A 24,734-nucleotide genomic window follows, 5' to 3' on the forward strand; every position below is an offset into this window, starting at 1 on the left:
CTAGGAACCACCTGGAGATAATTTTTTTTCATAATTACATAGTCACATTGCAAAAGCCATATCATTTTACATTCCTCTTCAAGATACATGGCTACTGGAACACAGCTGTACAGTTTCAGGCACTTCCCTCTAGCCTCTTTAATACATCTTAAACTAAAAAGGGGATATCTATAAAATGCATAAAAATAACCTCCAGGATAACTTCTCAACTGTTTGAAATCTCTCAGTCACTGACATCTTATTTTGTTTCATTTCCCTCTTTCCCCTTTCGATTAAGAAGGTTTTCTCAATCCCTTGATGCTGAGTCCAGCTCATTCTAGGATTTCCATCCCATGTTGCCAAGGAGGATTACACCCCTGGAAGTCATGTCCCTTGTAGAGATGAGGAGCACAGTGAATTTGCTTGTCGTGTTGGCTGAGAGAGAGAGGCCACATCTGAGCACCAAAAGAGGGTCTCTGGAGGTGACTCTTAGGCCTAATTTGAAGTAGGCTTAGTCTATCCTTTGTGGGGATAATTTTCATACGAACAAACCCCAAGATTGAGGGCTCGACGTATTGATTTGGTTGTCACCACTGCTTGCAAGAATATCAGGAGTTCTCCAAATGGGGAACTTGAATTTCCCCCTTTCTTGTCATTTCCCCTAAAGGGACTTTGTAAATACTCTTTTATTCACTGTTCAAATCACTCTGGGATTTATCAGGGCATCGCTCTGGACAAACTTACAAAATCGCATGCCCTATTCAAGGTTCCATGTACTTATGATGTTTAATTAAACTGCCCATATAAATTATATTAGGAAATGCACCAGTCACTATCTAAATTTTGTACCAAATAAATTTTTTTTTTGCTTTAGTCTCACATACAAGTTAAAGTTTTAAAATATGAATTACCATCTATTTTCAATACCGTGCAATACTGACATTCCTTTGTTCTTCTTCATGCAAAAACATTTTTTAATTTGTACATTTAGTGACTATCATTGTACACTCTAGGCGTTCCTAGATTATACTATCTCAGTCTTTATCATCTATCTTTCCTTGAGGTTTCATTTGTGTCACAGTACTTTTAACTTCAGTGGAGTTGAGCGTCTGCTGGGGACACTACTTAAATGCATATTCCAAGGCTCTACCCATAGGCTTTTTAAATCAGTACAATCAACTGCATCAGTTCTCCACAGAGCTGCTTAGAGTCTTCACACATCGTGTCTGGCTTCCCTGAGAGTTATGATCTATGAAATCAAGGGTGAAGATACAATGCCTTTTATGGTCTACTCTTAAAAGTCACACATCATTAATTCTGCAGTACTGTTTTGGTCACATGGGTCTACTCCAATTCAATATGAGAGGAGACTACACAAAGACGTGAACACCAGGAGGTAATGATTATGGAAGCCATTTTGGAGGTTGGCTACCATGACCCTTTATCATTTAGGTACTATTTCCTCTGGGAAACCATCCTTGAATTTCCCAAGTTATACAATTGCCCTCCACTATACTCCTTAACATATGTCCTGAGCATAGGTCTACTTTTAAATGCATACAAAGTATTATAATCACCTGTTTATGCAACCGATTTTCCATTAGACTAGTTACCTTGTGAGTAGGGATCATTTCTTATTGTCTCTGTTCCTCCTATACATCCCAAAGATTAATGAAGGAAGAAGCTGGGTAATGGAAGGAAAAAGGAACAAGTCTGGACAATTGTCTTTGGTTGTTACAAGGCTCGTGATTTGTAAGAGTTCCATTTCTATTCATTAGTAGATAGTTAACAATGATAAATATCTTCACAAAGGGAGTTGGGAAAGAGCACAGAGAGTTAGGAAAGCTTTCATTCACAACAACACACATTTTGAGGAATGTGTGTGAACTTTGGTATCTTTCAATTTGTGCAGCTCTGCCAACCCTGTCCAATCATATTTGGGTCTAATTTTCTTGTCTGTACTCTTTTTGATATTTTGCTTACATACTCTGGCCTACAAACAGTGTATGAAAAGTTACAAAAGGAATGGTCTTGGAGATGGCAGAGGACAAAAGTTCTCAACACCAAAACTCTAAAATATTTTATAGATTATTTTAGTTAGAATCTTCCCATCCTGGGAGGTCCATATGCAGTGAAGATATTACATTTTTTTTCTTATGGGCAAGATCCTCCACTGAAAGAGAGTTGTACATGTAAGCATATTACTGATGCTTCATCTTTTTAAAGACACTATTATCCTGAAAGTGGCTCCTATAGTTTTCTCAGTGAAATTCTTGCCTTGCTTTCCTATCATTGTTAGTTTGTGCCATCTCTCCCTAGGACTAGGAAAAAGTCAAGTCTTCCCTATCTTTATATATACATCATGTTGCGTAAGACATAGGGTACTTATTAAATATGAGCTGAGTGAATCAAACCTTTTATTCAAAATGATTCTATTCAAGATTCCACATTGGCAGATACCCCTTCTCTTCACCATATGGACAGCTTATTGAAATGTCATTCAGAAACCATGAGCTGCTCCTTATTAACTGGTCATAATTACAATAAACTTTATGAAAGGAATTTCAGGAGAGCTTCTTCAGTATGTGTATGCAGAATCCTTTGCTGTCATCTGGCAATTACCTTTTTTTGTGTGATGTATAAACACATTTATTGGTGACATTATTAAATGCAGAGAATAGAATACAAAGATCAGCACTTAAAAGAAAGGCAATTACCTTTTGTTAACAATTACATTCTGCTCAAAGTCTGAAGAACTAGGTTAATTTTACTAATTTGATGTCAGGTGAAGTGGAAGAGACCTACCTCTGGTCTTCAGGGGAGTGCCAGTCAGCAAACTTACCCTGAACACTTTCTTAGTTTCAAGTACTATATCAAGCCACAGGATAGGACAATCATTAAGCCTACCTCTCCCTTCTAGAAGGTAGCAGAGCTCCTGGAAAACCTCCTGGAGACTGAAGAGAGGTCACCTGTAGTGAAGACTGTGATACACTTCCCAGATTTCCTACCCCATCTGTTTAAGGATGGGTAAACACATTCCCCTAGCTACTAAGAGGATGTGATTGATAGCTGATGACCAAGGCCCCCTGGAAGATTGGTCTGGCCTGAAAGGAGCTGCCTTGCCACCTTCCCTGGGGCAACCTACATTTAGTGACTGGTTGACATGGTGATATAAAGATCTGCCTCCCTGGGCCTGATGCAGGACAACTCTGAAGAGCCATTCCTGCTGCTGAACTCCCAATAGGATGTTGTGGCTGCTTTGCCCTTCAATTCTTGCTCTGCTCTTCTCTGCTCCCTTTATTCCCTCATCCAATTCACTCCCTTTACTCTCTCATCCAATTAACTTCAGTGTGCTTCCTGGTGAACCTGACCTAAAACAGTCATATAGTTAGGGTCCCTACTGTGATGTAATCCCAGGACAATGGGTCAGTTTTATGCTTCATCTTTAAGTTTTGAATATATGGATTTCAAAAGAGGAATCCAGTGTCAGCCAAGACTTTTGGGTAACACCAATAAAGCACAAGCATTTAACCTAGTTGAAACTGTAGAAATATAATTTACTTGCTTTATATCTATCACCCTTGTTTAGAGCTCAGTACTTGAACTCAGTACTTATGGTATGAGTGTGGATTATTTTCAATAATTAGGACTAAGGGAATTTCATTCTTTTCTCCCTGAAGCATGTACCTTAAGAAAGGGAAACTACAACTCCAAAGAAACGTCTAGATAACACACTCATATGCATAAGGTATGATTATAAAGAAATATGGTCAATTTTCAAGAGGGGTTTCCTTATTATTTTTCACCTTAGCACATATATTGGAATATTAATTAGCTACTTTTTATACTATCTAATTCTATACTGTAGAAGCGATATATACAAACCAAGTGGTTGCCACAAGGTTGCTTACTTTGTTACATAATTATCTCACTTAAAATAGAATACAATAAATTAAGGTATAAAATCCTTCTAATCACTTAAAAACATCAAAATGCATCTGCTGATTGATAATGAAATGCCAAAAGTTAAAAAATAAAACCTTTGCATATAATTTTCACAAACATTAGGATGTATAAATTCAAGATAGGTATAAGCCATTTCAGAAGTTCCTTTTCAAAACTTTTCTTTGGTTGACATGATTAAAGAAAATGATAGATTTCCATGTCCCTCAAATTATTCATCAAGGGGGTACCTGAATTCGTAAGCCAAATATTTATATAGTACAATATAGAGTGTAAAATTCATATGAATTTTAAAGATAAGACATGACTTCAAAGAAATTCCTACAATGAACTGTTTTTGCCTGAAAGCTTAAATCAACCTTCTTTCTTCACTTCCTCATGTTCTTTGCTCCATTTAAGTGGTGCTTCTTAAAGTTTAAGAAACATTGACATGCAGATTTGTTTTAGGATCATAGATTTGGCCTTTTACTTTAGAGGTGGCCACAATTTGTTTATTCAACCATCATTTATTGAGAGCCTGTTATGTGTAATATTGTATAAAACAAGTTTCTTCTTTTCCCTGCAGCAGCTGTATACCATACAAGGCACCTTCCACCACTGCCATAATCCAAGCTCCACTTTAAGCCTACACATTTTTAAGCCTTTAAGAAAGCATGACTGCACTCAAAGTTTTCAAGTTGAAGGGGAGATATTATATGCTGGAATGACCTCCAGCTCAGAGGTGAGACACGGGGAGTGCTGAAATCCAGCTCCTCAGATAAACAGCAAGCTGGCTTCAGCTAATTAGTCACCCGTCCAGGTTCTCTCTAGACAAACAAAGGAGATCTGGTGTGGATAAGGTGAGAAACAGTTTAAAAACCAACTTGAATTACTCAATGGAGCCTGCGTTGCACCCCTTCCCTGCCCCCCACCCCATTCCACCTCTCCTTAGGTCCAAAGGTTACATATTTTGCTGACATTTCTATATTCAGCTTTCTCATTCTGTAAGTTTTGCAGAACCTGAGGGGTTTACACTATCCAGATGAGTGTGGATGAAATGAAAGTTCCATCCACTGTTGTGGGTGGGCTTGGGCAAAGGAATGAAAATGTTTGCTAAATTTAGATGGCTCGTGTAGTGCTAACTAACCACAACAATGTGCTTTCAGAACAGTAAATTTGAAAAGACAAGCATTTTCCCTCCTAACAAGTTTCACTCACCACTGAATTGAATAGAATTGAAAACACTTGAGAGCAGTAATTCATGTTAAGTCTTTTTAACTGAGAGATTTCCATTGGACCAAGGACATTAAGTCTATGTCATGAGTGAAAATCATGTGTGAACAGCTGTCAAGAGGAAGTCATTACCAATTTCTGTTTTAAAAATAGCCAACAAATTTTCATTATGGAAAAAGATAGATTTTTACTTTGTGTAGTTTCCCCCAAATAAATGGCATACCCAGTGGTGTGTGCTGTCATTTTCATTTCAATAAAAATCTACCGATTTCAATTGGATATAAGACTCATGTTTGTGGTTTCACTGTAAGAAGACATGCGGACACTCTTGCAAAGACAGAGGTGAGGAAGGTGAGAGGCAGTAGGCAATGCAGGGCCATCTGCTTTTATAGATTAGCTTTGCTCACCCTCCTCCTCCTTCCTTGGTCAGGACTTTCTTTTTTCCTCCCTTCTCTCCAGGGCAGTGCCTGGTGGTAGATAGTACATTTGGGTGGGTCGTTTGGCTTCACCCGTCTCTGTAGATGACCCACTCAGGTGAGGGCCATTGGGCTCCACCCTGCTCCATGGATGACTCAGGTGGAGATCATTCAGCTCAGTTGGGTCAACTGCTGCTGGGTGTTTCCTGCAAGTGAGAAGCCCCCAGGCAGGGTATCTGTGGGGACGGGGGTCTTCTTGACCTCGATTAACTCTCATGTTCAAGGGCTTCTCTCCCCTCTCAGGTTCCTATTCTAGCCTGCCTCAATTTCCCCCTCAGAGAATTCTCACCCCTTAATCTTCAGGGGTGCTGATGGACAAGGGTCTGTCTTCTGTAGCTGCTTCTTGCTTATCAGGGGGTGAGGTCCTGCCTGAAGCAGCACAGAACTTTCTGCTATCTCATTTATGTTGAGAGGGAAGGAGTCCAGAGGGGCAGTTGGAAACCTGAAAATCCTCCCATCAGCATTGGTTTGGTGTGAAAGGCTTCTAGTCTGGAAGAAATAAATGTGGTTAGAAGTTTTGAAATGCAAGGGCCAATCAATAGCAAGAGGGTAGAAGTGAAGTGGCTCAGGACAGGGATTAGCCAAACGAGATTGGAGAAGAAGGAAGGAAATGATTATCTTTCAGGGCCGAGAATGAATTCTAGCTGGAGGCTTATTCTTGCTTAATTGAGGAATAAGAGGGTGCATGTGGTAAGTTAAGGGGTACGAGTACAAGAAGGGGCTTGATTGATCAGACTGTGGCTTTGACTGCTGTGTCAGCCTGGTTATTTCCTTGAGAGATGTTAGTATTATTTTTGGATGGTCAGGACAATGAATTACAGTTATTTCTCAGTTGGTAAGAGCACAGTATTTAAGAAGTTGAGTATTACTTGGTGGTGTTTCATTAACGGAAAGCCTTGCTCTTTTTACACTGTCGTGTGAGCATGCAGGACTAGAAGGGCAGAGCTTTTCCGCTTGGCTTCGTTCTCGAGCTCAGGTGAGGGCAATTAGTCTTGCTTGCACCGCTAAAGTCCCGGGGGGGTTCTGGCTTCACTCTAGTTTGGCTGGTTAAAGTGGGAGCCCTATTAAGAGAATAGCAAGAATTCCCCAGGTGGGGAAGCTTAATAGTTTTATTTTTAGTTTAGTCCTTCAAGGGACTTTGCAAATACTAGACAGGTTAAATTAGATAGTGTGCCATAGAAAATTTACAGCTTTTTAATGGTTATTTATGGAGTAATGCCGAATTGCCGAATTTTAGAGCTGGAGAACTTAAATTTTCTCCTAGTTTTAGGTGTCACACAGATTACTTAAAGTGCTAGGGAAATTCCTAGGTTATAGAAAGAGTGAAGCATTTCAGAATTTAGAAAAAAAACAGTTAAAGCTCAGGAGTAAATGTGACTGCTATAAGAGTTTACAATTTAAGCCTTAATTATTTATAAGCATTTAAATGAAGCTACTTTTAGAAATAAAAACATTTGGCTGTTGTTTTATATTGGGGTTATTGACCACAAACCATAGCAGAAGTGTTATCCTATTTTAACTTTACACATTTACTAGGGTTGTTAATTAATGGATAGAATATAATTTATATGTTTGCCCTGTTGCTTTTTTAAAATCCTTTTTGTTGACGATAAAGCTTTGATTTATAGCTGACTACTTGTCTTTTTAGGACACTTTAGAGTAGAGTAACTGACAAGTAAATTTGATTGTTTCTATGATTTGTAATTTTAACATTATACAGATTAGTGTTAGGAAAGAACATTAAGTTTTTAGGAATTTTAAACAGTTTATTAATATGTGAATAACATTTTACCTATGCAAATTTAGCTAATAGAAGGATAGAAAATTTATTTTAATTATTGTAATACTTTTAAACATGTTTTATATAATATGGTGAACTATTTTTACCCTTACTTCATAAGATGAGAAAATAAGTCCTTTGTAAGTTTTCTTTAAGGAGTCAGAAGACTTGTCTTCTGAATAAAGGATAAGATTAACATAAATTAACAAGGACATTATTTCGATATGATACAAAATCTTTATCTTTTAGACAGAGTATTCAAATGGTTAAGAAAAACTTTTTATAACCTTTCATTAAAACTTAGACTAACAGTTTACATTATTTCAACAGAGAAAACTGAAATCCAGTTTTGAATGCATACAAGTTTTTTTTTATTTTATAAACAGGCTTATTAAATTTTGGTTAGCATTGAATATGATAGACAGAATTTACTTTTGTAAACTTTTCACAATTTTTATAGTTAGCAGTGACAAAAAAAATTCTTAAACTCTCCACATCTTTCTATTTCCATTCAGGGTGTATGGTCTGTAATGACTATAACAAATAAAATTTACTTTTATATTAGAAATATGTTAGTTTACAAAGTTAACAGTTTTGCAAGACTTTGAGGCAGCTGAGGGTCGGCAAGGTCTGCTGCTAAGACGTTTTTAAAGATATGGGGATTATTTTGAAACCATTGGGGAAGCACCTTCTAAGTGAGTAGGGCAGGAATTTTATTCTTAAGTTTTTGCTATTTAAAAAGAAAGTAGGTATGAGAGTTAGGGTGAAGAGAAATACAAAAGAATGTGTTTTTAAGATTTAGGACTGAAAATTTGAATGTAGACATGGCTGCTCAGCAAGCTCACCCTGTGATGCCTTTATTCTGTACACAAAGGTTTATTTGCTTAAGAATTTTTGGGGGGAGACCAAGAGGTCTACTAGGGGCCTTGGGGCAAATAAGGAGTAAATACTCCCTGGTTTACTACTTAAGGTGGCCCCCAAGGGTGAAGAAGATCCTTTCGTAGAAGAGGGTGAGGCATTGAGGGACAATGAAAACTTGATGGGATACTAGAATGTCTTTGAGCTTACAAAGAAAAGGGGTAGTGAAGGTTTCAGTTTTGGCCTTATTGTCAACTCCCATAATTAGGCAAGTTTGAGTGGAGGAAGGCCCAGAGTGGCAGTTTAGGATGCAATGGCTTTAGTGTTAATTAAGAAATTAATAATCTTACCTGTCTCATCAAGTGTCACCTGGAACTCCTCCAAGTTGGTTAGATGTGAAGTCAGCAGAGCCATACATGGCCCTGGGCACCCTCAGTCTTCTCACTAGTCCTGAGCAGGGCTTGAGCAGCTGCGCCCCACCCCCACCCCCTTTAAGAAGACAGTACAGTCTGTGGGCCCAAAGCCCAGGTTGGTGGCACCTGGGGCAAGGCCCCAGTGAGTCCCGAGGTGAGGGTTGTCTAGAGGTTTCTGCTACCTTCTTTGTCAGTGGCCATCTGACTCATGGTTGAAGCAAGGCCCCTGAGGCCTGGAGCCACAATTTGGGTGACTTCAAGAGGACAGGACACTGTGATCAGTGACTGCAATAAGCTGAGCCTGTTTTCTGGTCTTTTGCTTACCTCTCTTTGCCTTCTCTTCCTAGGCCTTGTTTCAATTGTTAAAGACAGAAAAGGAAGTTTCTAATAAATCATTAGTGGGGATCTGTGGGCCCATGGAGAGCTTTTACAGCTTTCTCTGAATGTTAGGGGATGACTGGCTGATGAAATGGGTGCCTGTGAAGATTTGACCTTCCTGGGAATCTGGGCTTACTTTATTGAACTTTTTTCTGGCTTCCACTAGCTTCTTCTAAGACAGAGCCAGGTTTTCCTCTTTCTTCTGAGTGATTTCCGTTAGCTTATTACAGTTAATCAGGTTGATGAGTACATCTTCTCATGTTTTTTAGCAGACAGATATTTTTCTCTTTTAATGGAAATTGAGTCAGGGGCATAATACAAATGACAAGTCTTTTTTTTTGGCTTCTTGTCTTGATAGAGGGCTATAAATATCTGGGCCTAGGGAATTCCTGACTACTTTCCTTGCCTTTTATATATTGGAGGATGCCATTATAATTGAGAGTCCCACTAGAGGGCTATGCTTCCCCAAATTTTAGCTTATATTGACTGTTGGCCTTTATATTCAGCCACAATGGGTTTTAATAGAGACTATCTGAGGATTCTGGGGAGGGGACTATTTAAAAGAGGATTATTTAAATATTTTCTTCCTTCTTCAGGGAAGAGTTGTGAGGAAGAAGTTTTTGATAGTTCTTTTGGGCATAACATACCTTACATGAGCCCTTCACGGTTTCGTCCTGATACAAGGCCATAAAAGCTATACATTTTCTTGCCACTTTCCCCCTGTTTTACAAAAGACATTTAATTGTAAGACAGGGTTATAACTGATTGTTCCATTCATGGGCTAACACTGGCTGTCCTCCAGGTGATACTGTGGCCAGGAAGTAATGCAGTAGCCTTTTAGCTCTTTGGTGGGAAAATTATCCCAATTTTGTAGCAGGCAGCCCAAAGGACTGTCAGCTATAATACTATATTTCTAAGGAAGAGAGAGGGACAAAAGGCAGATTTCTGTACTGGTGCCCAGCATCCTGGTTTGCTGACAAACCATTCTGAGTGCTGATCCTTATCCCCAGGCATCCCCTGGTCTTCAAAGACTCAGGGGATGGATGGCCTGGTACCATCCTAAAGCTGCTGAGCTGACTCACTCATATTCCTGGGTGTTTGTGCTCTTAACTTAATACCCAGAGTACTGCCTAAGAGAATAGAAAGCATCTGCCACAAACAAAGAAGCTTTAAGGAAGGGATCTCTCAGATGCCAGCCTCAGGCATTGTCAATGATCAAGCTAGAGGAAGAGAACATGCAGCAAAGAAGTCAGGCTCCTTTGAGAACATGACTTAGTATGATTTTCAGGCAATTAGAGGGTCTAAGTATGTACATATTGTAACCTAAACCAGAGGTGGCTCCCTAGAATATTAAAGACAACACCTTGTTTGGTGTAAGAATTCTTAGCCCAGAATTTTGTGTTATAACAGATGGGATGTTTTAGAGGGCATTTAAAGCCAGACAGAGGAGAAAGAAGGAGATTTTTATGGAGACAGGGGAGAGGACATTTTTGGAGGTGAATAGAGGAACAGCCATAGCAAGAGGAAAGGTGTGGATCCTCAGAGGGAAGGAAAGAGATTGTGAGGGAGTCTCAGAGAGCTGAGGAGAGAGAGAGAGAGAGAGAGAGAGAGAGAGAGAGAGAGAGAGAGAGAGAGAGGAGAGAGAGAGATGGGGACTTGATTTGTCGTCTCCCATCAGACTCCTGCTCAACATGGGGAGAAGCCCCAATCAGGGTCCAAAGGGTGGTATCACCCCCCGCACTGAGCCCCTTGGCTCTGTATGGCATAGAGACTGAACTCCTGCAACATTCAAGGAGGGATCCAGAGGCTCAGGTGAACCAAGTTTATGTCCTGGGGGAGCCAGATTTGAACCCCTAGATTCCTAGAGAGAACAGTGGAAATGATTCCACCCTTTTGGGAGAACACAGAGTTGCATGAGGACATAGAAGAGGATAGAAATGAGCCAAGCAAGACGAAAAAGCAAAAGCACGTGGCCAAGTCTCTCAGTACTCACCAGTCCAGATGGTCAGAGAGAAGTTCCTCCTGGCTGGCTCGCCAAAACATATTGCCAGATTTTGACTTCCAGGTTCTTGGCCATGTTGCAAGAAAGAATTCAAGGCATAGCCCAAAAAAGTAAGCAGATAGAAAATTTATTGTGAACACATATAAGAAGACATGCAAGCACCCTTACAAAGACAGAGGTGAGGAAGGCAAGAGGCTGTGGTTTCAATTTAATGAATTGCCTTACTTAGGGAATTACTGCATTAGAATACTTATTATTTACCTAGAGAAAGAATCAGCTATTTTTCTGCCCAGGAATACCTGCCTGCAACTTTCACCTGTAGGCCTCCCTTAAGAAGTAATACCTTAGCCTGTTTTTTACTTAATCATTACTCAGGACTTATTTTATCATTTTCATTTTTCCACATTTAGAGAAGAGAACTTGCTGTTCTTCTCTCATGTTTTGTCCGATGTACAAGTTTTTCTTTTTGTTAGACAAGTGGTTCTTATCTCTGCTCTTTTATTGAGTAAACTTTTTGATGATTTCTGTCATTTATTTGACTTCTTTTTTGACTCTTTCTCTTCAGTGAGGATTGTAAGTAATAGTACCAGTGAAACCCATACAAGATAGCCAGTGCTGCAAACAGGAATAAATAGTTGGATGTCTTCATAGCACATCACAGACCTGTACTTGACCCTCCTTAAACCCCAAATGGAAGCTCTTAATTGGCTTTTATGATGATCTCAACCTTAATCTTGACTGGCTAAGAGAGACTGGGGAAGCTGACCTGTAATTCATTAGTTCTAGTTGCCAAATTACTCTGTAAGAAGAGATTATAAGGATAGCTCAGAGAAGTCTCTACTGCAACAATTTTATCTTACTGTCAGAGTGATTCCTCTATGAAAATATTATAAATTAAAACTATGAAGTAAAGCTCCATAAAATATATTTTTGACACATTTTTTATCAATAAATGTGAAATAAGCACATATTACTCTTTCCTAAATCAAATATCCAGTTCATCTACATGAAGCCTCCCAAAGCCTAATAAAGATTGCTTTGGTAGCTCCCAGAGCTTCTACAACATTTACTAGATTCCAGGTTAAAAAAGTTATGAGCAGACCTCCTCTTCTGATCCCTGTTTTAGGGAATGATACACTTATCTAAAAGCTAGCTAAAGTAGAAACTGATAGTCCATCCTTTCTTCTCCTTTTACCTTACCAGCCTTCAGAATCAGAGCCTTAGAAGGCAATAAAATATAGCTAGAATTTAACAATATGGTTTTGGTTTATTGAGTTTGCTTTTTAAGTTTCCCTCCATTTGGCCAACTTAAATCTTGAACCTCTACATATGATTCTGTAAAATGGGGCTGTTCAGGATTAAGCTCTGACTTTAATAAGGCCATTCAAAGTTAAATTCTTCAGCTTGCATTCCTTGTCACAAAAGGCTGGATTCAGGCAAGATTGGTAAGGAAGGAGTATAACAGTCAAGACCCCTCAAAAGGTCACAAAACAAGGAAATCACTCCTTGTGTGCATGGGGAAAATGGTGGCAGTTTCTGAGAGTTGAAACTAGAAGGGGCTTGGGCACTTTGGTGACATTATTGGTGGAAGAGCTCAGGGAGAACCTACTTGTAATGAATTTGAATATCTGAAACTAAACTGAGAAATCCAAATTTCTGAGTTACATCTTGGGGGACAAATAGTGTAATAAGCTTTGAAATCAGACTGTCTGAACAAGAATCCTATCTTGATCACTTGCTGGATCTGTGATCTAGGAAAAATTACTTATTCTTTCTATAGTTTAATGTCCTTGTCTTTAAAATTGATTAACAATAGTAACCACCTCAAAGGTTTTTTGTGAGCCACATAATAAATAGTAGATCAATAATTGATGACAATGATGATCATCCACATTTTCATTATTATCAGCATTACCCAATGATGTTGAGAGGTGTGTTTAAGTGCATGTGTGATTTTAATCTAAAATAGGGGTTGGTAACTTGGGGCTTGGAACTCAAGAACATGCAAAAGACAGCTATGGCCAAAATTAAAGCCAGAATTAGGTTAAAGATTAACCAAATTATCCCGGGGCACCTTTTCCTAGGAATTCTCTCCATAAATGTCTAATCACAGTGGCTATGTCATAGAAATGTTGATGACACAGGACATTCCTATAAAAATACTCCTTTACAAGGACTCTAGGGACATGACAAATAAATGAGTGAATATTATCTTGATTTTACCAACAATAATGCTTCTCCTATCTGATTAACGGCTGTTTTTATAACATATCATTGGGTCATTTTTTCCTGCATATATTTAGTTTTGTTTTTGTTATTGTTTTTACATGGATAGGCACCAGGAATTGAACCTGGGTCTCCAGCATGGCAGGCAAGAACTGTGCCTGCTGAGATACCATGGCCTGCCCATATATTTAGTTTTAAATTTTCCATGTAGATGCTAAGGCTTGGGGAAGCAAGAGAAGGATAAAATGCCTCTAAATGACTTTTTTTAAAAAAATCATGCTGATTTCTGCATCCTAAGGTTTCTGTTGCCACACATTCTGATGATAGGTAAATTATTGTAATGATTTGAATTGAGTATTAGTCTGTAGTTTATTTTGTTCTTCATGTACCTCTTCAAAAGCCTTAATAAATCTATAAGCAATAATTTTTAGCTTTTTTTGACAGACTGAAAATGACAATTAAGAATAAATTGATGTGGTGCTGTGCTTTAAAATGTATAGCTTTTTTGTATATATGTTATTTTTCACAAAAAAGAAGGAAAAAAGTCAATTGTGATAATAAAAAAAAACATTGACGCCCTCTAGCCTCCTGTATTCTGGAGCAGCTAGAAGGAAAAATATGAAAGGATCATACGGTAGCCCATGACAAACTCTAGGATCTGTCCTGCAACTACTTGTGAAGAGTGTTTTGAAAACTATTGCTTTTTTATTTCTTTGCTTTGTATATACGTTATATTACACAATAAAAAAAGTTAAAAAAAAAAACAAAAACAAAAACGAAGAATCAATTGAAAGCTGTGGATAAACGTGCCCACATAAAGAGAAAATGTTTTATGCAATTTCATGGGGCTCAAGTTCCCCAGCTTAAGAATCTCAATGTGGAGGATAAATATGCCACAGGCCAACCTGGAACTACAGAAACGATAACAGAAAACGTGGTTTAGTAAGGTCCCTCATCCCTGCCTGCCCAGGCAGAAGGACGGCAGAAATGAATTCATTTTTGACTTATTGTTGGGAAGCTGAATAACTATTTGTCTTCTTCTTTATTTGTGTCTTTATAGAGTAGCATCATTATTAAAAATGCTGTGAAACTTAAGTAGCAAATGTGATTACAACAAGAGCATTTGGTTTGGAGCTGTACCCCAGAAAAATATGTTCTTAAATTTAATCCATTCCTATGAGTCTGAACCTATTGTAAGCAGGACCTTTCAATGAGGTTACTTCAGTTAAGATGTGAAACACCTCAAACAGGATGTCTTAATCTAATTATTGGAGTCCTTTACTAGCAAAATGAAATTCAGATAGAAAGGGGGAAAAAAAGCCCAGAGAAAGTTCAGAGAAAAGCCTCAGAGAATCTAAGAGAGGACCCAGAGAAAACAGAGGAAGCCACTGAAGATAGAAGCTGAAAGCAACACGTCCAGGAGAAAAGGGCCGGCAGATACCAGCTAAGTGTCCTTGCATGTGGCAGAGGTGTCCCAGATGACTTCAGCCTGTCTTCAGAGTCCAGGTATCATCCTGTCGATGCCTTGAGTTAGATAATTTTATGGCCTGAGAATTATAAATTGTAAGTTAATAAATTCTCATTGTAAAAGCCAACCTGTTTAAGCTTACAGAACCAAAACAGCATAGAATTGGTAAGGCCAAATTCTAGAGGAGCTAGCTAGCTCTTCCTGAATTCCAGAATGCAACCAGGGAAGAACAATTGAAAATTTTCTGAATATTGGAAATACAAAGGTCCTCAGAGTATCTGGTACAAATAATTCATTGAACAAACATTTAATGTATGACTACAATATGCCAAAAAGGCTTAAGGGAGCCTGAGTTAATTTTCCAAATACTTAGAACTAGCTAGTTGCAGAGCCATCCACTCTATCCTGTCACCTAGTTCTAGGCTGAGACTTTTTTCACTACATTTTATGGCCTCTGAAAATCATGTCATGGTGAGATAAAGTTCATAATCCACTAAATATTATTTTTATCTAAAGCTGTGCACTGACAAAAGAGTATAGATCATTCAGATTTTGAAAGAGGTAAACAAGGAATTTAAATTACAAGCAAGATTTCATGCTGCTTGCCATATGATCATTATATTATTCCATATGACCATCTAACTCAATCAGATATGTTCTCCCATTGGCTTTGTCTATAATTCATTCTTTCTCAATTTCTTCAGCGTAATTTATCCCAATCTCATGTTTCACAGAATGCTCGTCTTTCAAGATGCTTATTGCCCAAAGATTTTGTGGTCAAATAAGTTTGGGTAATATTCCATGTTACATTCTTTTTACTGTGTTATGAAGAATATGCAAATATTAAAGCCTCTGGGAAGTCCTGCAGTAAAGCATAACAGCTACGCATTCTGTTTGGCTTAAAATCTGCATTTCCTATAGTCACTATACCTCAGAAAAAAAAATTTTTTTTAAATGTAATGCCTATTAAAATCCCATACAATGAATGCGCTATAGCATGTACAATTGATAATTCTGCTGTAGGTTTATGTCTCTAGTCTAAACTCCCATTTTCCAATGATTGTTGGAAATACAGAGCAGCTATTTTATGAAAGCTTGTTGCTTTGGCATAACTTCCTCTAGTTATGAAAAACATACATTTCTCTTTGTTACACTGGCTAGATGTCCTGCCAATTTATCTCTCTTCAGAACCTTCACTGCACCATTTCCACTTCAGCAATGTACTGTAAGGAAATAATCATAAATTGGAAAAATTATTTCACTTATTAATGATAATGAAAAATTATAAACAATGTCATCTCTATTAATAGTGGAATAGATAAGCCAATTATCTATGCAATAAAATGTTGTCCCACTATCAAAAATAAAATTTTTAAAAAACAATTTAATGATGTGGAAAAATTCATCTTATATTTTTAGTAAAATATGTAAGAAATAACATTATATTGAGAGTGTATACTAATTTTATAATACACACATGCAATTTTTACACTCTGACACACAAACATGTATAGACAAATCAAAACTTGAAGGAACTATGTTAAAATATTACATATATTTTCCTCTGAGAAGTCTAAATTTTTTCTTTATGCTTTTCAGTATTGTTTTGTTTGCTAAAGCTGTCAGAATGCAATATATCAAAAATGGATTGGCTTTTACAAAGGGGATGTAGTAGGTTATAAATTTACAGTTCTAAGGCCATGAAAATGTCCAAATTAAGGCACCCAGAGAAAGATACCTTGACTCTGAAGAAAGGCTGATGGCATCTGGGATTCCTCTGTCACATGGGAAGGCACTTGGTGACATCTGCTGGGTTCTGGTTCCTATGGGTACATAACAGCTTTAAACCAACAAAAGTGTTTAAAAATGTTTTCCACAACGAGCATGTTTTTCTGTTAAAACAACAAATATACAATTAAAGAACTAGTTTTCTATCTTTGGCTCAAACTGGAAAAGGACACCCCTCCAAATATGGGCTCACTTACTCTTCATATATATTAAATCCTGAAAGGAATTGGTTTGTTTCCTTTGGCTTCAGATTACTATTCTTATTTCCTTCTTTAATTTCAGCTTTAATGAAGGTGAGCATACTCCTTCCCTAGAATTATGATCTGTTTTTCAAACTATGCTCTTAAACTAAGATGTTTTTATTAACTGGTTTTGGAAAGACATATTTATACTTAAAAAAAGAGAGAATGATGAAAAAATAATAAAAAAAATTAAAAAGCAATAGAAAAAGAAAGAAATATTATTTTCTTACAGGATATAATTTTTACAAGTAATGCAAAATAATATATTTGCAAGTCTTTATAGTGGTTTCTCCATGTAAAAGTGCCTCTATTGAATTAATAGAATAAAATAGACTCAAATTCTAATACTCTTGACTTTTAAAATTACTGGGCATTATATACTCTTTTGTCATGATTATAGGAAGTGTAGTTTTTTTTTTGGTAGAGAAATAGTTGATCTGATGGATTTGAAGGAATGGGAGGCAGTTTGTGAGACCATAAAAGCAGATTTTTTTAAATGAGGGAGGGATTTTACTCCTACCAGAAAAAAAATTTCTGCTTTTGAAGGAAAATTATATAATCAGACTCCCTATAATGTATTGTCCTAAACTCTTACATAAAATTGAAAAAACTACTACATATGAAAGACACAGAAGAAAGTGATCAATAATCATGATGTAGAGCAACCAACAGAAGGAGACCCCAAGTTGACTCAGATGTTGGAATTAGCATGCAATGATTGAAAAATAGCTATTATTAGTATATCTAAAGATGTAGAGGAAATGATGTACACAGGAAGTATACAGTGGAAAAAAATGAAACTATAAAAAGGAACCAAATGAAATTCTAGGCATAAAAAGTATAGTATCTGAAACTTAAAAAGGAATTTGGTTGGATTAATAGTAAATTGAAGACTACAGGGAAAATGTCAGTTAATTTGAAGATAGGAACATAAAAATAATTCAACCCGAGTAACAGAAAAAGTTTTTTTAAAAAAGAGAGAATAGATTCATAGTAACATGTGGGACCATAAATGTATAATTGGACTCCCAGAAGTAGAGGAGATATAAAATAAGGCAGAAAAAGATGAGTTAATGATCTAAAATTTACAAAATTTTATTGAAAAAAAAATACCTTGAACCTCCAAATCGACAAAGCTTAGTGAGCCCCAAGAGAATAAATGTAAAATAAAACAAAACTCTGGACATACCATGGTCAACTGCTAAAAAGCAAAAATAAAATTAAAATGATTTAGGGCTAATTTTAATTCTTAGAATTTAAATATTTATATCTTCTCATCATAATTCTCTATTTTTAGAATTACTCTATAAACCTATATAAGTGATATATATGATTATTTATGGGTCAAAATGCCTCACAGTCACTTTATAGAGTGAAATAAAAATGTGAATACACTAAAAGAGTCCTGTTCAAGTTTAAATGACTCCATTTTTCATGTTGAATTAATATACTTCTACTAAATGCTCTTCAGAAAAAGCCATGATTAATATGATCGAGCCTAAACTGGAATGGCCATCTGCAAGGAAAGAATGTAGATTTACAACATGTTTCACAGTGCCTCTCTCCTCTAATTAAATGGCAGTAATTTGCTGCCCATTGTTTAGGCACCAGGACACTATAATATTAGCCTCTTTTCAAGAGATTGCCAGATTTTTTTCCCTAGAAGGAGAAAAAAATGGCATCAAAGCAAAATAATGCTAGTGAAAAAGAAACTCAATTTACTATTAGTGTGAAAAATAGCAGCTACCAATTACTTAGGGCCTCTATGTTCTAAGCGTTGTCTATTTTTAATCTCAAAAAACCCTAAGAAGGAGATTGAAATACAAAATATTGGAGGCAGTATAAGATAATAATTTGAGTATGTTCTCATACCCAGATCTGAGGGTTCAGTTTTTAGCTTTGATACTTACTAGCTGTGTGACCTTGGGCAGGTTACATGTTCTCTTTTTAATTTTATTTTTCTTATTGGTAAAATAGTGATGAGGATAATGATGATACTGTGATTAAGTAAATTAATGTATATAATGTGCTCCTAATACTATTTGGCACACGATGAGTGTGTTAAAAATGTGAGACATTATTTTTTAATCTCATTTTTTAAAATGTCTTTATTGTGAAATATAACAAATATAGAAAGAAAAAGAAAGAATTTTCAAAGTACACTTCAACAAGTAGTTATAGAACAGATTTCAGAGTTTGTAATGGGTTACTATTCCACTATTTCAGATATTTCCTTCTAGCTGCTCCAAAACACTGGAGGTTGAAAGAAATATCAGTATAGTGATTCAGTAGTCATACTCATTTGTTAAATCCTATTTTCCCTGTTATAACTCCCTCTCCTGTGATCCTTCTCCCAATCTATAGAAATCTTTAGGCAATACCCAGTCTGACTTTTTCATGTTGAGAAAGGATTTGACAGTAAAGGATAGGAGAATGTAATTAGTTGATAATTTTGGAGAGGCAATTCCCTCTGGGTTTCAGGATTTATCTGGTCTAGAAGTTCTCTGGAAATTATAGGTTGTACTAAAGCAAACTTAGTACATGCGTTTTATAGGGTCTCAGTTTGAGTCCTAGATGTTCTTAAGAGTTAAAAGGAGTGATGTTGGTTGGGGTTTAGAAAACCATGGCAATTAGCACTGTCTACCTGAAGTTTGCGTAAGAACAGCCTTCCATATAGCCTTTTGATTCTATTTGATCTCTCTTAGCCACTAATGCTATTTTATTACAGTTTTTCTCCCTTTTGGTCAGGAAGGCATTGTCAAATCTATGGTGCCAGGGCCAGATTCATCCCTTGGGATCATGTCCCACTTTATCAGGGAGACTTTCACCCTGATGAATGTCATGTTCCATGTAGGGGAGAGAGTAATGATTTTTCTTGCAGTGTTGGGCTTAGAGTGAGAGAGGTCACAGCTGAGTAACAAAAGACATTTCCTGGAAGCAGCTCTTAGGCCTCATGAGCTCTTACGTTCTCCATTACAGAAATAAGTTTCATAAGGGTAATCACAAAATGAAGGGCTTGGCCTGTTTTCTTGGGAGTCCGCAGTGGCTGAGAGGATACACAGGGTTTTCCAGATGGTAATGTTTAATAGTTACATACACAGTTTTTAATTCAGACCCTCAAGGGACTCTGTCAATACATTTTAATTATCAACTCACCATAGTGCGAGATGTATCTGGGTATTGCATTAAGCTATACAGAATTACAAGGCCTTCTTCCTGTTGTGGACTCCAGAAGCTTGGGTTGTTTAAATGAACTATCCAGACAGGTTGATTTAGATTGTGTATTACAGAAAATTTAGGTTCTAGACACAATAAACCTGCCTATTTTTGGTCTCATATAGTAGGTGACATCTAGAGTACATACACTATCACCTTTTACCCTGTTTTCTGATTTGCCTTAGTCTCAGCCAGGTTGGCTTGGTTTTTATCTCTAATTGAGGCCTGGTCTCTTTTTCAATTGCTTTATTATTGTATATAGTTATGCTAACTTTCAGGGCTGAAGCACTCCATTTCTGAGTCTTAGGTGTCACAGACTTACTCAAAGTTCCAGGGAAATGTCAGCTGATACACATATAGCTCAGTGTCTCACAATCTAGAAATACACTTACAACTGCAGACTAAGTGTGGCCGCCATAATCTAGGCTCTAATTTCTTATATGTATTTTCTGAAGGAGACCTCAGCATATTTGTTGTTTTGTTTCTGGCTTATTTTACACAACATATTGTCCCTAAGGTTTATTCAATTCTATGCATGCCTCTTGATGTCCTCCCTTTTTGTAGTCACACCATATTCCATCATATGAATGTATCACAGTTCATCATTCTGCTTCTCAGTCATTATATCTTTCAGCTACCTCCATCAATTTGGCATCATGGATAATGTCCGAAATAAACAAACCCTGTCTTACGTGTCTCTCTTGGTGGTACAATCAGCAGCACTCTCAATTTTAGCCAATTTTCATTAAGAGACAAAGAAGTGATAAACACAACCTCATCAAATATTAAATCTATACTGCCTCTTATACCTCTTGACCCTCCCCTCCAGTTAGTTGCCCCTGGTAGTGCTGTGGTACTGTTGATGTCTTCTTGTTAACTATCCTGGTCAGAGCATGCATTTTTAGTTTCCCCCCACTATTCCTCTACTATTGACTGTGCAATATCAAACCTTTTAAAATAATTCATGTGAGTACTTATTTATAATTGTAGATTTAATCAGTGGGATACATGGCACTACATATTCCTTTCCAATTATATTCATCTTGAATATGGCAATTACTTACAACCCCACTAATTAGTTACCATCACTTCTATCCATTCCCTTACATTTAAGTTCAACCTCATTGGGTAGCCTTTTCCCCATCTCTAGCCTCTGTGTATCTCTAGGTCTGCTATATTCTACTGTGTAAACTCTGAGATTACCTTTACCAGAGTCATAATAGCAAAATCATACAGTATCTGTCCTTTTGTGTCTGTTTTTATCTCATTTTTTTGTTTGTTTTTTGCATGGGCAGTCACTGGGAATCAAACTGGGTCTCTGGCATGGCATGTTTTTATCTCATTTTTAAAGAAAAGGGAACTGGGGTTAGCTGATGTTCCCAAAGCCATAAAACCAAAAAATTAAAGAGCCTACACTGAAATCAAGTCTCACCAAATTTCAAATCCCGGTCTATTAACTATTACTATATCTTTGAGGTTAAGAATACCACATCCTTATTTATTCCAGGACTTTCCCTAACAGAAATTACTTAGAAAAAAGTTTAAGTATACATTAGATGTTTTACCCATGGGGATTTTCAATCTGCTGTTCGATGTTGCTCTAAATACTGCCCCTAATCCCTCCAGATCATGAGCTGTAAAATGCAAGTTTATTATTGGGTTTATCTCTAGGACCTGGAAGAGGGTCTGGCACATTGTAGATACTTTATGAGTGAATGAAAGAATGGGATCAAAATGAGGGCAAATTTTCCATGATCCTAGCACCTACCATATTGGGCATTTGTTTTGTTAACAAGTCAGACAATGGTTTTTTTGTTTATTTCTGAGCTATTTCAGTGAACATCCTAATGCAGTCCATATAAGACTATAAACCTGCTGGTCCAAGATAAGAATTTTAAACAGGTCAGTAATTTTGGTGCACTCACTAGTCACCTGGATATTATTTCACCTAGAGAAAGAGAGAGAGAAGGAAAGACAGTCAAGACCCCAGATCCATATTCTATCCCTTGTTCGCTCTAAACTAGTCTTCTTACTTGGGCAATTTCCCACAATTTCTGTTCTGTTCCATGTTGTGTCTCAGGATTTATTCTATCCCAGCCTCTTAAATGTCTGCTTGGTGCACTAATACCTGTGTGCATTGTTTCAAAATTAAGTGTATTGTATTATCATTCAGAATCTAAAAAGCAGAAACCACTTCATCTCTTTTTAACAAAGGGAATTTAAATCAGGGCACTTATTACATAGGTGATGGAATTACTGAGAGCCAAAGAGGGGACCATGAGGTTATTCAAAGTTAGACAACAGAAAGCAACTATCATCTGTAGTTTGGAGAGATGAAGGGCATGGGCAGCGTGGTGTTGCCTGTGGGCAGAGGTCGTCAGGTAGGAGCTGAAACTAAGATAAAACTATAAAGCAATGAAAGCAGTTGCTGTAACTACAGAGGAGAGATAACTTCCAAGAAGCTGCCTGAGGCACAGAGGCAGGAGGGGCAATAACCTGATTATTTCTCCCAACCTCTTTAATATCCTCCCAGTGTCTTCCTTTGGCAAAATTCTGCCAGAAGACAGCTGGCCTGAGATTCTGGGAAACACAGATTGCAGTTTGACCTCTCCCTATAATAATGTGAGCTCAGCAGAAGGGCAAGGGATGGTTAGAAGGGCCAACAGGCCCAAGGTCCTGGCTACAACACCTATAGTTTTACCAATGTTTCAAAAGTTAAAAGTATGGTCTCAAAGGTTCTATGTAGCTTCAATTATTTAATGCCATGTCTCAATGGTTACACAATTCCAACAATTTCCTTTTTTTCCAGGAACTTCACAAGACCATCTGGTGCAGACAACTGGAAACTAGAAAGAAAATTTAAACAGCAATTACTTCATGCCATCCTTGCTTTTATTATCATGGATTTTTAGGCATGTAGTTGAAATATACCATCAAAATGACTTTTTCCAAGTTTGTAAGTCATAGGAAGCTCATCTTCCTGCTTGCATTAGGCTACTGTTGTAGTAGGTTCTTAACCTGAAAAACATAATGAAAAGGAAAATACATCATGTTGTGAAAACTACTTGAAACTTGAAAAGATTCCTTAAGATTATAGGAAATCAAGAAAACCCAAGAGGAACTTAAATGCTTGTATCCTTATCTCTGCTATTACAGATCATGTCATTGAATACTCCAGAAAATGAATGTCTTAAAGTGGATGGAGTATGTGATTAAATCCCTGGGTAGGGTGAGTATGACATAATAATGCTTGACAAGTGCTTGAAGAGTTTATACAGCAAGCAAAGAAGAAAATGGTTTCCTGTAGCATAAGGAGTCAGAACTTGAAGTACCAAAATGGAATTGGCAAATGGAAACATTTAAATGACTTTCTAGAAATATATTTCCTAGTGGAGTCATAAGTTTGGACAGTAGAATTGGTTTTCCAGGGGGAAGTGGTTGGAACAGAGATTTTGAAGTAAATAAAAGAAAAAGTATCTGAGAGTATGCCACAGGGAACGTAACTAAGGAATCAGCTATTATGAGCTCTTTTCTTTAGTTCCAGCATTATAAATGGCAATGTTACATTTACATAGTGCTTTACAATGAAGTATATGTACATACCATCTCATTCACTCCTCAGAGAAGAAATGGGTTCAGAAAGGTTAAAAATGGCTTGGTTAGTGCTCACTTTAGCAGCACATATGCTAAAATTGAAAGAATATAGAGATTAGCATGGCCCCTGCAGAAGGAAGACACGCAAATTTGTGAAGCATTTCATATTAAAAGAAAAAAAATAGCTTGTTCAACATGGCACAATTGATAAGTGTTGGAGGTTGTTCTCCAAGCTAAGCTCTCATTCAACCTTCAATACTCTTTCTACCACAGTCTAGAGCCTTGGTATGCCTTGATATCAGGAAAATTACTCATAGCATATCGGAGCTACAGTTGATATTGGAAGTGCTCCATAGTTTCTGGGTTCATATAGAGTTATCCATAAGCTAAAAGATAATACCACCTCTTTGTAAACACCTGGAGAGCTGTGACATAATTCTTGGTTTTAGAAAACAGAATCCACTATAAGGAATCTAGACAGAAAGGGATTTATTGTACAGTATGAGGTAACTTACAAAATTTACAGGAGGCCTAGAGAACTGAGAAGTCTTACTTCTAACATTTGTGGGGCCTGGGCAAGAGAAGTAGAAATTCACATAGCATATGTCTATATATGTAAAAGTTAGACCCAAGCATCAGATTGTTAAATAAAAGATATGCTATGCTCCTACCTTGCTGAATTTATCCCCAAAATGATCTGGAAGGCCAAGAATGAATTTAGAATTCTCAGACTCTCTGGGTTCTTAACCAAAACTTAGTGGCATGGGCATCAGCCCAGCCCTAAACCAGGTCCCCAGCCCATCCTCCTTCTCATCCCATCTCTGACTCCATTCTATACTTCAGAAGTAAACACTACAGCCCACTTTGCCAAGTTCCATCTACAACCCCAGCAAAGAACCACCCTTTGGTCACCATTAGGCCTAAAGATACACTGTTAATGTGGTCCACTTTGAAGACAAAAGTGCTAGGGAAGAGACCCACAGAAACTCTGGAAGCAAGCTCAGGGCCTTTGGGTAATGATGCTGGGTCCCAGAGAACATAGGGCAAGAGTTCCAGTTAAGCATACCCCAGGGCCCCTCATATCCCTCACTCTGTGTGGAGGGGCAGGAACCTCTAAAGGGTTGGGCCCAGAACAGGAG

At 37.3% G+C, this 24,734-nt stretch overlaps 1 non-coding gene across 1 annotated transcript; it reads left to right on the forward strand.

The window, feature by feature from the left end:
* The first annotated feature begins 23,663 nt into the window (after positions 1-23,663).
* On the forward strand, positions 23,664-23,767 carry LOC143645365 (U6 spliceosomal RNA). Its single transcript, XR_013157085.1, has one exon. It is a non-coding gene; the product is annotated as a U6 spliceosomal RNA (small nuclear RNA).
* Positions 23,768-24,734: the final 967 nt, after the last annotated feature.

This window comes from Tamandua tetradactyla, chromosome 8 (assembly GCF_023851605.1).
Source record: "Tamandua tetradactyla isolate mTamTet1 chromosome 8, mTamTet1.pri, whole genome shotgun sequence".
In the NCBI taxonomy this organism is placed as follows: Eukaryota; Metazoa; Chordata; class Mammalia; order Pilosa; family Myrmecophagidae; genus Tamandua; species Tamandua tetradactyla.